Source organism: Dendrobates tinctorius, unplaced genomic scaffold (assembly GCF_039654945.1).
Source record: "Dendrobates tinctorius isolate UK_male_01 unplaced genomic scaffold, ASM3965494v1 ptg000020l, whole genome shotgun sequence".
NCBI classification, from domain to species: Eukaryota; Metazoa; Chordata; class Amphibia; order Anura; family Dendrobatidae; genus Dendrobates; species Dendrobates tinctorius.
The window spans coordinates 31,704,180-31,713,448 of NW_027361688.1; the positions used below are offsets into that span (position 1 = coordinate 31,704,180).

Consider the following 9,269-nt stretch of genomic DNA (forward strand, 5'->3'; position numbering starts at 1 on the left):
AGTACTACTGAGAAGCACTGATCTTTAGGGTAGCTACCTATAGGTGACACTACAGAGATAGTCTTTCCTACTGGGGGATAGCTGATTTGCAAGTAAATGCTAAGACTCAACATATTAGTTTGCGTGTACTCTTAAAGGGGTTGTCCGGACTTTTCACATAATCTCAGTGCATATCTGGGCTGCAGAATGCTGACAATAAGTAATTTACCTTCTGTGGCCAGTTTGCAGGGTTTGCTAGATATCATCTCTTGCTTGTAAGAAAACCGTCCGGGGGGGGGTGTTCTGGCATTGAAATGAGAACTGGTCATTTCCTCCTACTCTACTAAAAACATGCCCTCTATAGCAACAACCCCATCCTCCATAGCAACAGGCCCTCCCCGACCACATGAACAAGCCTATCCCTCCTCACACAGTAGCAAATCCTCCCCCTCTAGCTGCCTCAGTGCAGAGAGCAGGACCACCCAGCTGCTCTTCCCCTAGACACACGCTGAACAGTGATCTATGGAAAGTGAAACTATTGAGGAGGAAATGACCAGTTCTCATTTCAATGCCAGAACACCCCCCCACGGACGTTTATCTTACAAGCAAGAGATGATATCTAGCAAACCCTGCAAACTGGCCACAGAAGGTAAATTACTTATTGTCAGCATTCTGCAGCCCAGATATGCACTGAGATTATGTGAAAAGCCCGGACAACCCCTTTAATGATGACTTGGAAACTGATACCAAAGAACCTAGAACTTAAATCACCTCCTACAAAATCCCTAGTAATTAGGAGTCTGATGTGTTCTGCCAGACCGGTAACTTGACCAAGGACAGCAGATGATTTGGTCAGCCACCAACCCAAGGCATTGAGGATTAATGAGAACTTTTCTTCTTCCTCGATAAACTAAGATCATGGCATCAACAAAATGAGGTTCTTTTTAGATTAAGGGACCTAAAAAGCAACCGGGACTGCTGAAAGTCATACTTCCTATTTTATGTGGCTTTGGACTATCTGGACCGGTGTGCATGCAGTCACCGCCATATTGTTGCTCACTGGAGACTGACACCACTCATAATGGACACGGAGAAGGGCGTGTATTCATCACCCATCCGGTGTATCACCAATCAAACGTCAGGAAAAAAGCCAGGATTCCTTCTGCCAAAATAATTATTGGTTCCTAAAAAATAACCCATGCATGAATTTCTTGTTCAGCTGTGAAATTATTGGACTGTCCTCCTCCAATTATACCTGTTATTATTAAAACGTTAGTAACAAGGTTATTCTGTGTATATGCCATACTCCCCCTACTCCTACAGGCCCCATAAACACCACTCCTCCCAACTTTTTCTCTGGTCAACCTCAAATAGAATTTAACAAGTTTCACTCAAAAGTATTACAGATGGAAGTCCTGTCCAACCACGTGGATCGTCGGCTTTATATGACGTTGTCAGGTGCGGTGCTTTGACCAACGATCAGATGGGGACTTGCATCTGTAACATGGGGGACCATAATACACTCGTCTGACACTAGTCTTTCACTCTATACTGTCTGTAGGTAAACTGGCACGTGTGGTGGCCACTAATCGCACCACCTCACCAGCTATAAGATTAGTCATTTATGATCATTGCTTTCTGTTGGAAATTATAAAGTGTTGCAATATACGGTAGTCTCCTCCACCACTAGCCAAGATCTAGCGTAATATTTCACGATGGAGAAACACAATGCAATTGTCAATATTTTCCGTGCATTCTTTAAAAAAAAAAAACAACAACCCAATTCTTACAGATAAAATTATAAGGTGCTTGTTTTTAGGATTTTCTGTACTAATTAGGCAATGTTTAACCTACTCAAAATGTGTTGATACATCATAAAGGATCCAAAAGAGTGTCCTTTCATTATCTGTTGGAATGGTGCATGTTGGTGACCATTTTTTTTTCTTCTTTACAGTCCATTGCTCTTGACGACTTGGCGTGTGGCCTGAGTGATGTATCCTGAGGGTGGCGAAGGGGTGCCAACAAGGGTATCCAAATATAGGATCAGGGCAGCAATCTGAATCTTTGCCCCAAGTCAAGGAAAACCAAACTCGACCCTTAAGTATAGATGGAAATTGTCTGCTCTCGACCCCCTCTATTAGCCAGATTGTTGAAACTCTACAACTGATCCCCTGTCGACAGCCATTTATTTCAATGGTCGCCAAGAAATGTAAAGCAAGGTGCAACTTCCCCAGTGTTTGGAGGACTAAAGAATTTGGACCCATCTTTTATTAAGGAGATGTGAATAAATTCTTTTAAAGGGTAGATGTTAACTTACTGATCACTAAGGGTCTGGTTGCTGGGATCCACAGCAATAAAATGAACTGGGCTCTGGTACCCGGAATAAAGTTCTGAAGAGCCCTGTCTTGAACGGAACAAAGGTGCCGAAGCTCGACCTCTACTATATTCACTGTCAATGGGCCAGCTAAATATTGCTAAACGGTTGGACCCCCCAGCAATACGTAGGTTATCGCCTGTCTAATAGATAGGGGATGATTTACTGTCTTAATAATAACCCTTTAAAGAGAACCTGTCACCAGATCAAAAGTTGCCAATTCTTTCTCTCATTTTATTCCCGCTAATCCTCCGTGCATGCCATTTTTTTTTTCTAAATCTGCAACATGACTCCAGAGATATGTTTTTTTTATTTGCTGTTAATTTTGATGGTCTTTACTAAGAAGATGTGGCTCACAGGGCAGATATGCAGAGCAGCCTAAAGACACGCCCGTGAGGAAACCTGTAAATCGCTCCTGCTTGTAAAGACCATAAAAATTAACACTCAATTAAATATGCCCATATCTATGGAACTTTATGGTGTATTTTAAAAAAAAAAAGATCAAACAAAAAATGAAACACTCAGGGGAATTAAATAAGAGCAGAACCTGGCCACATTTGACCCGACGACAAGTCCTCTTTAACCCTTTCACAACTTTTGATGTACCCATGGTCAGGTAGGAGTTCCTGACCTTTGATGTGGGAGTTCCTAACCTTTGATGTATGGGTACGTCATGGCAAATAAAATCTGGTAATCGCTTATGCTCCATGAAGAATGGTGTAAAAAAATAAATAAAACCAATTTATTCTGCCTCCCTAAGATCACAGTAAGGCTCGGCGCACATTTATCTTGTGCTGTACGCTGAGCGCTTACCCCCAAGTTTCTGTGTAAATCTCTACAACATGTGATTCAGGCAGAATCCCCAGCGGAGGATTCCCTATAATGAGGAACATGGAGGCACTGTGGAGGCTGTCTGGCCTATGATCCGGCAGTGTCCGTCTTTTTAAGTGTGCATAAAAGTGCGGTACGCCACAGATTTATGCACTTCTGAAAAGGACAACGCTAAACAGAGGTCAAACAGAGTCCAAAATAACTCTGCTGCCTCATTATAGTGAATGGATTGCTCTGGGTTTTCATCTGAATCACGTCATTTAGAGATTTAGATGGAAACCCTGATATAAATGCTCAGCATAGAGCGCAGGATAAATGTGAAAATGTAAAATTTGGGTCTAAAACTAAACTTTTATGGTCAAAACATAATTATTTTTTCTTCACTATCCAATGTTCTTTGACACACTTGTTCTGTCATTTTTATCATTGTACCCTTAGATTAATTCATTGAGAGGTCTAGTTTTTAAAATTGGGTCACTTATGGGGGGTTCTGCAGTTCTGGAACTTCAGGGGCTCTGCCAATATGACATGGCACCTGCAAACCATGACAACAAAATCTGCACTATAATATAGCGCTCCTTCTCTTATGAGCTTTGCATTGTCCCTCAAAAGTAGTTTTTGACCACATATGAGGTGTTAGCAGAAGAAACTGCATATCATATTTTGTTGTCCATTTTCTTCTATCATCCCTTTTGAAAATTGTCAGTCATGTCAAGTCAGGGACAAAGTTTTGAGAATTATAAGTCATGGTTTGGTTATAAAAAAAAATGTGGCAGACTTCACAAATGTATGGTGGAAACTACTGTGGTCAGATGAGACCAAAATCAAACTTTTTGGACACCAAGGTGAATGCTATGTCTGGCGCCAAACCAATACAGCTCATCGCCCCCAAAACAACATCCCAACAGGGAAACATAATGGTGGCAGCATCATGCTTTGGGGATGTCATTCGCCAGCAGGGACAAGGAAAATGGTCTTAGTCGAGGGGAAGATGGATGATGTGAAACACCGGAATATTCTTAAGCAAAAACTTGCAAAAGCATAATGCAAAAAGCTCATAGAAACTTATCCAATGAGACTTGCAGCTATAATTGTTGCAAAAGGAGGTTCTACAAAGTACTGACTTTAGGGGGGTGAATAGTTATGCACACTGAAGATTTCAGTTATTTTGTCCTATTTGTTGCTTGCTTCACAAAAAAAAACAAATGTTCATAGTTGAGGCATTATAGGCATGTTCTTTACATGAATTGATGCAAACCCCCCCCAAAAAAAAAACAAAAACAGTGAAATTCCAGGTTGTGAGGTAGCAAAACATGAAAAATGCCAAGGAGGTGAATACTTTTCAAGCCACTGCAAGTTCCTTGAGGGGTGTAGTTTTCAAAATGGGGCACTTGTAGCAGGGTTCCTACCGTTTAGGCACATCAGGGGCTCTGCAAAAGCGACATGGCATCCGCTATATTTTCCAGCCAATTTTGCGTTCCAAAAGTCAAATGGTGCTCCTTCACTTAAGAGCCCTGCTGTGCGCCCAAACAGTAGTTATCCACCACATATGGGGTATCAGTGTATTCAGGAGAAATTACACAACAAATTATGGGGTCTACTTTCTCCTCCTACATTTATAAAGATGAAACATTTGGGGCTAAAGCAACATTTTTATGGGAAAAATTTGACTATTTTTTCAGGGCTCAACATTACAAAATTATGTGAAGCACTTGTGGGTTCAACACCTCTAGATAAATTCCATGAGGCTGCAGTTTCCAAAATGGGGTAACTTTGTGTGTGGGTGGCTGGTTCCACTGGTTAGACACATCAAGGGCTCTGCAAATACCGCATGGCTTTCGCTATCTATTCCAGCCAATTTTGTGCTCCAAAAGTTGAATGGTGCGCCTTCTCTTCCGAGCCCTGCCCTATGCCCAATGAGTAGTTTTCCACCACATATGAGGTATCTCTGTATTCAGGAGAAACTGAACAAATTGTACTACCCATTTTTTTCTGTTACTCTTTTAAAAATGGCTGGATGGATTCCGAGATTTTTATCCAAGGAGCTGGAACAAAGACTTGTTTTTTTCCCTGCAATTTATTGTCTCTTCAGGACGGAGTTCCTTTGCACCTGGAAGTTTGGTGAGCTGGCTTTTTGTTTTCTACTACACAACTGTTTTGAAAATGCAAAATTTAGCGCTAAAGCAAAATTTTTGCATGAACAAGTAAAATTTTATTTTTTTCCTTCCACAATGGATGTGATCTGTAAAAAAAAAATTGGGTTTGTAAATTTTGTGGATAAAATGAAAAATTGATAATACGTGAACTCTCAATCCTTCTAACTTACTAAGAAAAAAATTATGTTTTAAAAATGATGCAGATGTGAAGTAGACATGTGGAAAATGTTTTTTACTAACTATTTTGTGTGGGATAACTATCTGGCTTAAGGGTATACAAATTCAAAGTTTGAAAATTGCTAAATTTTCAGCTATTATGTCAAATTTTCATAAATAAACGCAAATCATATCCACTAAAATTTACCACTAACATGAAACTGTCACAAACAAAAACAATTCTGGGATCCGTTGAAGAGTTCCAAAGATATAAACTAATGGGGGCGTGGTTTGCAGGGGAAGGGAGCAGACCTGTTCATCAGGAGCTCCTGCAATTCCCCTATTTGAAGCAGCTTAAATCTACTAAAGGTGGAAAATTTTGTGACTTAAAACCTTTAGAACATGCCTGGATCCACCTACAAGAAGAAAGAAGCTGATATTGCTGAGAAAAATCATATGCTGGGACGAGAAAGCAGTGAAAGACCAGGCAGAGGCCTGACTTCAGCCGGAGGTAAACAAGCTGTACCTGCACCTCAAGCCAGACAAGCCTTGGTGAAGTCAGAGCCTTCCAAAGCACCTTGGATTCGTGGGACACCTGTGGGGAAGAAATCCTCCCCTAAAGCAACTCCAGTACTTGAAGACAGACCTAGGAAAGAAAGTCGGGAGATCGCAGTGAGCCCAGGTGCTGGGAGGCAGAAGAGAGGAGCCAGAGATGACTCAGCAGTTCTCACAAAGCCAAGACCTGTTGGTGGATCTACAATCAAGCAGGCAGGAGGATTAAGAGTGGAAGCGCCAGCTTTTGTTCCTTGGACACAAACAAAAAATGGATTTACAACAGAGGATGCGACTAAGGAGGAGCAGGAGACAGTGACAAGCACATGGAACCGGCCTGGGGAATCCCTAGGTCTCCGGACAGAGAGGGAGCCACCTGGAGTGCATTTTGGAGAACAGGAGCAGGAGGGGAGAGCCATGACAACAGGGAAGGAGAAAGCAGGACAAAGGAGTACACAAAAGTCTGAAAAAGTTCAGCAGACAACTGAAGGGGTAAGCAGACTCATACATTTCATTTCTACATCCCCTACTATGAAGCGGAGTACCTCTATTAAATCTTCCTATAAGAGCCCTAAAGTTACAGATCGCGTGGAAAATAGTTATGTATGTAATGAGAAGCCATGCAATAACAAATTTAATAGAGGGGAAGATAGAGGGAATGTTCATAACAAGGAAAAATCACAGCAGTCTCTGATTACATGCTTTAATTCTTGTGAGTCTGGTCTGCAGTTAAATGGGACTAAACCTGCTCCTTCTGCTGATAAGAGTGGAGTACATATGGGACTGTTGGTTGAGGGGGGCTCTACTTCCGATCCCCAAGAATATATGGTACAAGCTAATGTAAAACTTAAAGGGGCACCCCTAAGTAAATCCTCAAAGCACCCGGAATCTTTGGTTGGGAGATCAGATCAATTGGAGGACTCTCTTTATTTATCAGAAGAACTGGAGAGTGTATATTCAGAGAAGATTTTTAAAGGGACAGATTTTTTTGAACTCAGTAAAAGTGATTATTTTAATGATGATTCTGATAAATCTTCATCCACAAATTCCTACTTGGGAGTTGATGATATACGGGGAAACAGAGAGCCTATTGAAAATTCTTTACAACAACTGGACATAGCTAAATTGGATCAGGGGAAACATGGAAAATCCTCTTCCAATTTGATAGACGAGATACCTGCATCTGACGACTATCCAACAGAGGCCTTTATGGTTAGCACGTTTAAAGCTCTTCTTACATCAGTGGAACTTTTGGGGAAAGAAGATAATGCTGATATCATCTGTAATGTATCCTGTGATCCCACTCTTAAAAACATTGACCTTAAGCAATTAAATAAATCCAAAGCCTCTGAGGCTTTCATAAAAAGACTTTTTAGTGATACATTAATGATTTTGACCGACGACACCCATTCAACCTCGTCTAGAGTCTCTGATGGTCCTCTTTGTGGTCGGAAAATGAAGATCCCCTCTAATAATAAAAAATGCGAAATAACGCAACATAGAGATGTTCATATTTCCCCTACATTAACAGATTCATTAGATAAGATTCGAAAAGATATTGCTTCTCTAGAAATTCATATGGCTAACTTCGAGGACTTTAAAAGAAAAAATAATGTCAAGATCAGAGGGATTTCTGAGTCAATACACTCTTCTCAATTAAAAGATTATATATCCTCGATGATCTCTCACTTGATCCCTGACATTAATGAGAGATGTTTGGTTGAGAGAGCGTTTAGGATACGAAGGCCGCCCTCTCTGCCGCAGGGCTTAACAAGTGATATAATTGTATCCTTTTACCCCAACTGGATAAGAAGTGCGCTCCTGAGTATTTCAAAAGAGCCAAGATTTCTATCTTCCAAATACAGTCATCTGATCTTCCTCAAGGACCTTTCAAGAGAGACTTTACAAAAAAAGGAAAGCGTTTGCACACACCACACGTGAACTCCGGCGAGCTGAGATACCATACACCTGGACTCTTTCTTCAACTCTTCAAGTAAAATATGCATCAAGAGTGATTCCTATTTCTTCTCCGGATGAGGGAAAGGACTTCCTCGAGTGCGCTGGAATAAGTACTCAAAAGGTTGTCCCGAGACTTTCAACGTCGAAATCGGATCTTCCTCTTGGCTGATGGTCTTGTAATTTATTTGTTGCTGTTCAATCTAGAGTTACATATAGAATTGTATAAAGAAATATTTTCCACTTTTATATAGTTTTTTTTTGAAAGAACCAATTTTTTGCCTCCGCTCAGTCCTAGGGACATCACTGGATGTCCCGGACAGGACAGGCTTTCATATTCTTTATATTCAATTTAATATGATTTTTTTTTAGGTATAGCGGTATCTATGATATATATAACGTACCTAGCTATTTAAAATTTTTTCTGAAGTATCAGGAATATAATACGTGTATTGATCTTTTTTTTTTTTTTGAGCTACCACAATTGTGTAAAATTTAACACAATATGTGTACTGTTTTTTTTTTCTGACGGCTATTATAAGTATATTGATCTTTGCATTTGTATTGTAATCCTTTCTTCCTACAGGTTTTTTGCAAAAAAAGCAAAAATTGATTAGTACATTCTTACAGACATAGGTACTTAGAGTTGAATAGCATACAATTTGCTTTGCGATTTGTTACACTACTTGTACAACACGTATGTTTGCCTGTCTAATTCCCCACTTTGTGGGGTATCCCTGTCTTTACAGGGATTATGTTTTCCCTACCCTAATCCCTTCGTTTTGTTCTGTACCCTTTTCCCCTTCCCTCAAAAAATTCTAAAATTAATAAAAAATATTGAAACACAAAGATATAAACTAATAAAGTGACAGTGGTCACAACTGAGAAAATTGGCTGGGCAGTGAAGGGGTTAAGCATACTGTTGGAAAAAATGTGCTCCCTCTGCACCCATATGGACTAACAGATCACTTGGGCTCCATGTACTGTATGTATGTGTCATACATATGGTACATGTACTTCCTTTTTTCTTTTGCCATCTATGTTTCCACTAAATTATGAAATGCTCTCTTATATTTCCTTATTGTTTTACAGAATTTCTGACACAGAACACTTGGCTTTATAGGTATGACAATGATATGTTGCATTTACTGTGCTTTTACCAATAAGTCTTAAAAAAAAACCTGGACATTTCAAGGATTTCCATGTTTATATACAGTATATACACACTAACATATATTTGGCACGTCACCATAGAATCATCTACC

At 40.1% G+C, this 9,269-nt stretch overlaps 1 long non-coding RNA gene across 4 annotated transcripts in view; it reads right to left on the bottom strand.

Annotated features, from left to right (window-relative positions):
- The window catches only part of LOC141083607 (uncharacterized), a 255,010-nt gene that overhangs the window by 201,556 nt on the left and 44,185 nt on the right, over positions 1-9,269 (bottom strand). Inside the window, exon 3 of one of the 4 annotated variants that reach the window (XR_012230769.1) lies at positions 694-5,426. The exons of the other annotated variants lie outside the window; for them this stretch is intronic. This is a non-coding gene — a long non-coding RNA (uncharacterized lncRNA). Of the gene's footprint in view, positions 1-693; positions 5,427-9,269 lie in introns of those variants that run through there. 4 annotated transcript variants of the gene reach the window in all.